Source organism: Leptodactylus fuscus, chromosome 1 (assembly GCF_031893055.1).
Source record: "Leptodactylus fuscus isolate aLepFus1 chromosome 1, aLepFus1.hap2, whole genome shotgun sequence".
In the NCBI taxonomy this organism is placed as follows: Eukaryota; Metazoa; Chordata; class Amphibia; order Anura; family Leptodactylidae; genus Leptodactylus; species Leptodactylus fuscus.
In genome coordinates, this window is record NC_134265.1 from 298,151,474 (window position 1) to 298,160,817 (window position 9,344).

Genomic DNA, 9,344 nt, shown 5'->3' on the forward strand with positions numbered 1-9,344 from the left:
CTCTGCAAATTAAAAAGTTGTGATGCAATGGGAGGGCTGTCATGCACTTGCCCTAGAAGAGAGATTCAGGAGCAAGGTCCTTGTCCAGGACGCAGTGTCAAAGTGACATAGGTAGTAGGGGAGCATTCACACGGCGTAACGTCCCGCGAGATTTGGCACGTGTACGCCGCGTGACCCTTTGCGTGCCGTACACGCTCCCATTCATTTCAATGGGAGCGGGGAGCGTATGCGCCGCGCTAGTTTGCGGCCGTGCATTTATTCACGGCCGCAAACTAGCGCGGCGCATACGCTCCCCGCTCCCATTGAAATGAATGGGAGCGTGTACGGCACGCAAAGGGTCACGCGGCGTACACGTGCCAAATCTCGCGGGACGTTACGCCGTGTGAATGCTCCCTTAGGTGGGAAATTACAGTGCTTGTAGTCACAGGACCACCCAGAGTAGAACTTACAGGCTTATTAGTATATTTATAAAAAGTTACTTGATGTGGAAGCAGTGGTTTAACATACCAAAGGTATTCCTCACTATAGAATTTGATGGCCCTCATCATGACCTCTCTGAGGATCAGTCCGGTGACAGAGAAGGACCCATTTTGTCTTTCTAAGTACTTAGATGGACTTGTTAGCATTGGTCATGTTATCTAAGGAGTTAAATAGGTTCTCCACCTTAGGAGCCGTGCTTTGGTTTTCTCTGGCTGAAGGCGCGCTTGTCTGACCACTGGACCAATTAGAACAGGGAGCAAAACATCCCCACATACCCGCTACTGTGATCAGTGAGGGCTTGAACAGTTGGACACCCATCTATCTGCTACTTATTCCGTATCTTGTGGATAAGGAATACATTTCTAAGATGGCAAATCCCCATTAAACATCCAGAATCTGAGATATCTTGGAACCTGGCCATTGCAGCAGGATACCAACTGTGTGTTAATAATACAGATCAGTGCAGGGACATTAGAACAGAGTGTATGTCTACTATGTCGTTCAATGATATACAAACAGTTAAACCACCTTATGAAGGGAGAAACAATATCCAATATAGTATAAGGCCATTGTCAAAAAGTAAAGCCAATATCTGTCATAGCTGATACGACACAGTGTAACATCAATCAATAATATGCTGAGTTCCTGTTCTAAGAAAAATTGCCCATATTTATGCCAACAAAAGGCTGCCATATAGTAGTGAAAATAAAAGCACACATTTCCTCTTACCCATAATGAAAGTAGTAAGGTCAGGGGCAGTGACGGGGTCTGTCTATGCGGGCTGGAGCTCAGGATATTATTGATTGATGTTACACTGTGTCCTATCAGCTATGACAGATATTGGCTTTACTTTTTGAGATTGGCCTTATACTATATTGGCTTCTGTTTCTCCCTTTATAAGGTGGTTTAACTGTTTGTATATCATCGAACGACGTAGTAGACATACACTCTGGTCTAATGTTTCTGTATAGATAGATATATTTCAATTTATTCATATCAACTGCTTTGCACATCATTTATCAGACATAGTGGGTTTTTCCATGAATTTATTGGTCCATATATGCATGTATTGATATCCACATGTTTTTATACCAATGGATATTAGGTGAAAAATTTTTTGGGGTGCTTCAGATGTAGCGGGCTGGTTGTGTATACAGTCTTTTTGTCCTTGTTTCTCCATCTGTGTAGATCTTATTGTATTTTGGATATGCTTCAATAAAGTTGCATTTCTATTTTTGTACGAATTAACTTTGAATATACTCTTGATTTGATTTTGAGTGTCATACTTACCTGGTCTCCTTTGCCCTGTATATCTGTCTTGTTTATACGGTAAGGACATGTTATTTAGGAGGGCTTATGTCACCTCTGGAGTAAAAGGTACTAGTTGTTTAAACACCTTTTCTCTTTGCCCCCTTTTTGTGCTATGTTCTTTTTCTCGTGATCCTACCTTTAGATGTCTTTTCCGCATTGCCGTTCTGTAGATATCCCGGTGGCAGAGCCGACTGCGCATGTGTCCCATTTAAAAGCAGAAGAAGACATCGGAAGAAGGCGTTGCAGAGAGGGTGTGCCAGAAGAAGACAGAGGCCATTGCTGGAGAGTTTTCTTGCAGTACTGGAGACGTGCTCAGTGCTGTTTGAGCGCTGGGGCCCGCCCCCAGTGCTACGAGAAAACTCATTAGCATACCGAAGAAAGCTGGGATATCTACGGAATGGCAGTGCAAAGAAGACATCTAAAGGTAGGAGAACAATAGCCTTTCTTAAGACTAGGGAGATAAAATTCCAATTTAATTATTGAATTCCTTTAAGGGAGTACTTGGTTTAGAAATATTGAGAAATGCTGTCCTCTGATGTTTTTTCTTCTTATGCAATAACATAATTGAATTATCATACTAACTACATTGCTGTAATGACTTAATAATAACATCACTAGACATACAGTACAGAACATTTATTTACATCCAACACAATGATGTCACAGGACATACCAGGAACCTTGGAACCAACGTACTCACAAGTCAACAATTCAAATATCATATAATGGTGTATCATTGAATAACATAATAAAAGTATTGAAACAAAGTAATACTCATATGGTTAGGTGTGATTTCTAAATATTTTTGATTCTCCTGTTGGAATATTTAGAGGCATTCTGCGGAACTTTATAACTAATACCCTAACATTAGGATAGTCCATCTACATAATATCAGTGGGGGTCTGACTCCGGGCGCTCCCACCAATCATAAAGAGGTCACAGAGAGTGACAGATGAGATGTATATATAGTCTTATCGGTGTGGGTTACAGCTATCCTAGCTTGTATAGAGCTATCAGTTACTCACTCATGTTAAAGAGAACCTGTCAGGTCAAATTGCAACAATAAACCACTCATGGCCCTTATAGATGGGGGGTTTAGTGTCCTTAATCGCCTTGTTTTCAATTCATTTGTATCCGCATTAAAAAACCTTTATACTTATCTAGAGATGGGTCCGATGAGTCTCATTCGACTTATCTCTGGTGCTCCCAATACCTGCGCAGTTCTTCATTGAGGCCAAGGGCATGCACCCTGGCTTCACTGTGCAAGTGCCACAGGTATGGGGCATACCTTTAATGACAATGAGAAATGTCTCTTCATGTTGTCTCAATCTACACAGCAAAGCTGACAAGTGATCTGCAGAACAGCGCTCCAGGAAGCTGAAAGCCTACCCCCATTGCACCTCCTGCCTCATTTGCATATGAATTCAAAGTTGTTGTTTTTATTCATGTATTCAAAAAGGACATATATAATAGTCATTACCATAATAGTGACATTATGTATTACTGTAATGTGCTCTGTAACACAGTGGTGACTGTTGAATACGTTTGGGGGGAGGTGATGGACTACCTTAAAATTATATTTCCTTTTGTGATTCCTGTACAAATAATTAGAGGAAGAAAAAAAAATCTATAAATAGTCCCTTTTTACTCCCCCCTCCCCCCAATGTACATGAAAGGTTTACACAAAATGGGTACAAACTGATCTGTTTTCGTTACAAAGTTACTGTGCATAATGTAGTTACTGAAAAGGAAACAAGTTTGGCAAGTTCAGCCTATTATCCTATGGTTTTGATCCAGAAAAAGGCAAAACAAACATTTTATAGGGTGGGTGCCAATTGTTCCATATTAGGGGAGAAAAATGCTTTTTAACTACAAATATGACAAAGAGAATAAATCTCTGAATTAATGTTGCAATGTTCAGCTCCTCAAATCTAATACCCATTATTTTCAAAAAAATATATACCGGTACATTGTAATTTGGCCGTTCAATCCATTTTTTTTTTTAAACTAAATAATCTCACATTTTATAACCTGTTTTGATACTTCAGGCCACCCATTCCCATTAATTACTTTGGTTGTCCTCCTCTGCACCCGCTCTAATATACAGTTGATACTATACAATATCTTCCTCTTATACGTAGGTGCCTAAAATTGTATATATCAGGGGTATTCAACTAATTTTAGAAAAGGTCCATTGACTGTAAAGTAATCAAGTAAATGTCCGAGTTGAAGACTCCCAGTATTTATGGTATTTTTTGGATAAGATTTATATAGCTTTATACTATGTGTGGGAGCACGAAGGAGCATTATACTATGGGTAGGGGTACTAAGGAGCTTTATAAAGTGGATAGGGGCACTAAGGAGAATTATAGTGTGTGTGAGAACATGAAGGAGCATCATACTGTGGGAGGCAGTGATGGGCCATGTGCCCCTGCAGAGTATGTCCCCACCATTATACTGTAGGTGGAGGCGATAAAGCGCATTATATTATGGGTGTGGGCACTAAGGAGCTTTATATTGTGTGTGGGGACACTGAGGAACATTATCCTGTGTGTTGTGGCACTTAGGAGAGTTACTTTATGGGTGGAGGAATCAAGGAGCATTATATTGTGGGTGGGGACACTAAGGAGCATTATACTATAGGTGTACTGTGGGGGGCAGTAATGGGACACATGCCCCCCACAGAGTATGCTCCTTAGTTCCCCCCATTATACTTTGGGTGGGGGCGATAAAGAGCATTATATTGTGGGTGTGGGCAATAAGGAGCTTTATATTGTGTGTGGGGACACTAAGGAACATTATTTTTTTTATCAATTTTTTTATTTCTAACAAAGCAGTTACATAATACAAAGAAACAATATACAATATATGCCAGAGAAAACTGGAAGAGATGAGGCACATTGGTCAGTTCCCAAATACGATATTTTTCTTTTTTATATAAAGTGTGGCATAATACAAACTAATGAAGATCGAATGAACAGAAAAAGATGAAGGGGGGGGGGGAGGGGGAGTGTGTGTGTGTGTGGGATAAGTACAAGCAAACAGTAACATGAGACCATGGGAATAGGGAACAGGTTGAACGTTGGTAGTCTCTGTCAGGACCCATTGCGGGGCAGAGAGGAGAACTGTATGTAATCTACAAGTATAAACTCAGTTAGACAGAGGCGAGTGAGGCAGGGGGTGCGTCCCTAAAGTCAGGTGAGTGTATGCTGTTGGTATTTCAACCATGGGGACAAAATTTTGAGAAACTTATGTCTAGAGTGACAACACCAGCTCGCTAACTCCTCAAATCTACAGATCTCGTTTATCTTTGCGAACCACGCTGATTTAGAGGGCGGATCCGGCTGCAGCCATTTGAGATGCACTAAAAGTTTAGCTGCAGAGAGTAGGTGATTCACCAGAGACTTCATAGTGCGGGGTTATAACCAAATCAATTTCTCAGCTACGGATGGCACCGTTTCTGTCTGGTTGGATTTAATCAGCGCAGCCTAGAGAGAACTGATTTGGAAGAAGTTATAGGCTGAGAGACCAGATTGTGGGGATAACGTCCATCCTTAGGGAGAGACCACCTTCTCAGGTGTGTGGAGACTTATACAGCCATAGTTGCTCCACTGCAAGGGAACATGGGAAGAATATGCAAATCTGTCTCCCAAGATGTAAACAGGGAGACAGTGCCTCTGTTATGCATGATGTTCAAGGTGCTTCCCATAGAGGGCAGCATAACAGAGGCACTGTCTCCCTGTTTACACCTTGGGAGACAGATTTGCATATTAGGTGTGGGCACTAATGAGCATTATACTGTGAATGGGGGCATTAAGGGGTTTATACCCTATGTGGGGTCACTAATGAGCATTAAAATGTGTGAAGGAACGAAGGAGTATTATACAATGGGTGGGGCATCAAAGAGCATTATAAAGTGTGTGTGGGGGGAGGGCAATAAAGAGCATTATATTGTGTATACGGGCACTAAAGTGTATTATATTGTGGGTGGGGGAATTAAGGAGTATTATACGGTGGGTGGGGGCACTAATGTGCATTATACTGTAGGTGGGAGCACTAAGGAGTAGAGATGAGCGAGTACTGTTCAGATCAGCCGATCCGAACAGCACGCTCGCATAGAAATGAATGGACGTAGCCGGCACGTGGGGGGTTAAGCGGCCGGCTGCCGTCAAAGCGGAAGTACCAGGTGCATCCATTCATTTCTATGGAGCGTGCTGTTCGGATCGGCTGATCCGAATAGTACTCGCTCATCTCTACTAAGGAGCATTATACTGTGGGAGGAACATTCATTTCCCACCCTCTGTTCCCAAGCCCTGATCCTTTACACCAGTAGTAGCAGGAATCGGTAACCAACTCTACTGCATGCCGCTAGTGTAAGGGATCAGGGCTTGGGACAGTGGGATGGAGATGAAGGGTTCTCCCAGACGCTGTCATAATGAAAGATCTGGGAGGCAGGGCACCGGGCAGCTGGTGTCCATGGTCCACGTTAGGATCGTGGTTCACCCGTTGAATATCCCTGGTATATAATCCATATGTGGCTTGAATTGTACAGGTAGAATTATATTCTTGTCATGTGCATCTATTCCACTTTTAATTGATCTCGTGAATTTTAATGGATTCCATGATTTTTAGCGGATCCCATTACGATAATTGCTAAAATTACATTTATTGTTCACCAACATCCCAAAGTCTTTTTCAGTGGCAGTTCTACCAAATATTAACCATTTAATATTTAATCTTAGAATGTGTTTCCTCATTCCAAATACACAACCCTACATTCTGTCCTGGCCTCCATCTTATCCAAATCTCTCTGTAATATTACATTTTGCTTCTCTTTGTAGATCATTTGACATAATTTAGTATTGTCTGTAAATATTGCGATTCTACTCTGTATGTCCTCTGCTGGGTCATTAATATAAATATTACAGATTTGAAGGCCTGATACTGACGCCTTTATTACCCCATCATTCACTGATCATAAGGGTCCCACTGATTCTTTCTATAACGGGAATGCGAACATTACGCTCTCTGTGACTGGTAGTGTATGGGAGCTCTATGGTAGTAATGGGGTCTCTGACAGGAAGTTTGGACTCAGTGGTTTGTACTGTTAGGGGGCCACTCTGACCTATTGTGTGTAAAACTGCTATGAATCCCGTACAGAGATCATAAAATTGAGGTCTGGGCTAAGTAGAGGTAAGCACATAAAAGTCCTCAGATAGCCTCTTGAAGGTCACCAGCTCATGTGTGAATGTTCTCCCCTTGACACAATCCTGTACTCACCCCTGCCCTATAGTACCTGCTGCTATGTGTGTTCTGTTACTTATAAAAACAACCTCTTATCTAATAGTAAATATATATAAAGGTCATTGGAAACTTGTTTTACTTGCATGTTTAATAGTATTTGGTAAGGGCAGGGCAGGACGGATAAATAAAAAGTAGGAAAGCTTTTTCATATCATCCAAATGAGAAATAAAGTTGCATGCTCCATTTTATTTCCTCTAATGGTAAAATGCTGCAGTCTGGGCGATAACTTTTCTCATTTCAAGGATCTGAGAGTGATGGCAATTGGCAATGAATATTCTGTAAATGTTATCTATCAGAGCAATCCTGATAAACAGTCAGTTTGCATAATCTTCTGCTGAAATGAATTTCTAAAACGACAAGAGTGTTTTTTGTGATCCTTATAATTTATAATGTGATATCAAAAAATACAAACTCAAATTAGATTGAGATTTCACAAAAAGTAGATACAGTATGTGATAATCTGCTACTTCTGCCCACAAGGTGCTGCTACATTGTTGTGACTGATTTTGCACTGCAGTCGCGGCAGATCTGGATCTGCCCAGTTATTTAATTGAGTTTTACAACCCGATGAAATTGATGGCCGAGTCTCAGAATAGGCCAATGAGATCAATGAGGGTCCACCTGTCACAATGGCATGAACAGCTGTTTGAAGGGGCCGCAGCACTTGTGCAACCTCTTCAGTGCTTACCAGACGCATAGCTATAGGGGTCCAGAGGGCCCTGGAGCCTCAGGGGACCCAAAGACTTATCTATAAGATAAGACACCAGTATTACAGTATAGATAGCATATAGTGAGTCCCCAATACATATTTCACATTTGGACCCCTCTGTTGCTCACTCTTGCACATTGCCATTATAATTTGTTGCAGCTAGGCATTGTATTACAGATTCCCTATTAAAGTGAATGCAGAAACTATAAGAACTCTCACAGCCACTGTAGATAGTGGCAGAACTTCACAAGCATGAGTATGGAAGGGACGCACTTTTGACCAAGATCCTATGGTGGTGGGCACCTGTTACAGAATCTATCTATCTATCTATCTATCTATCTATCTATCTATCTATCTATCTATCTATCCATCTATCTGCTTTCCACCTATATTTGTATGCATAAGTGTACTTGCCTACCTTTAGTATGTGTACATATCTTTATATGTACTACCCAAGCTGAAGACAGAATCACTACACTCAGAGAATATTCCAACATTTTCACTTCCTAGCAAATACACAAATCCTAGATCTGACACAAAACGTTTGTTGAACCTCCGAGCTTTGTAAAACATACCTCAAATTCTGACACGTTCTTTGACTCTGTCACATTCTTTGACTCCTGTTTCCGCTCGCATTTTTTCATGTTTTCATTTTCTATATTTGAGATATATAGCTTAGTGTTATCTATCCAGATGCTTTGATGTCTTTCTTTTTCAACCAGTGTGTTTTCTTTTTTTTAACCCTTTCATTTTGCTTATACTTTACACACAGCTGATGGAAAGAGCTGTAAGGCCTACCCTCATTTTCAGAATTTCACTGTATTTCCCATATATACCACGCTACATTGGACTTGTTGTAAATGATCCTGACATGAAACTACAGTGATGATACTTTGTGTGATGTGGTGTCACTATGGAGGACATGTCACCAACAGTGGGTGGTGGTGACTGCTCAGAAAACGTCATATTGCTGTATTACAAGCAACAACAGGTAGAGGACATAGTTCTATGCTGGAGTTGTGAAGAGCAATCACTTATTGCATCACTTCACCTGGATTCTATCATTCCATAATAATGGCTTTTCTTCTTGCCTATTAGCATTATAATTAAATTGCTCTTACATCAGGAGAGAAACCAGCGAATACTAATCTGAAACCATTTCTGTTTGCAGAATTTTTGTCTGAGTCAGCTCTAATTCTGTGTCACAGACGGAAGTATAGCTATAGCACATGCAGGGGTAGCACCATTGTCCTGGAGCCTCAGGGCCGCCCTGTACACATTAGATTGCCTGTTGACCTCAGGGGGACTAGCACCAATTTATAGGGTGCCTGTGAGGTGTAAAATGCCCCAAGCCAATTCTAAAGACATGTAGGATACATGTAGCATGCATTTGTGGCCACAAATCAATGAAGCAATGCACATACAATCATCTCCTTAATGATATGGTAATCAGCCTCAAGTGCATCAAGGGCTTGATTTTCCACATTTGGCTGCAGAGAGCCACAACTACTATAAATGAAGTCCACACCGCTGCTTCTAT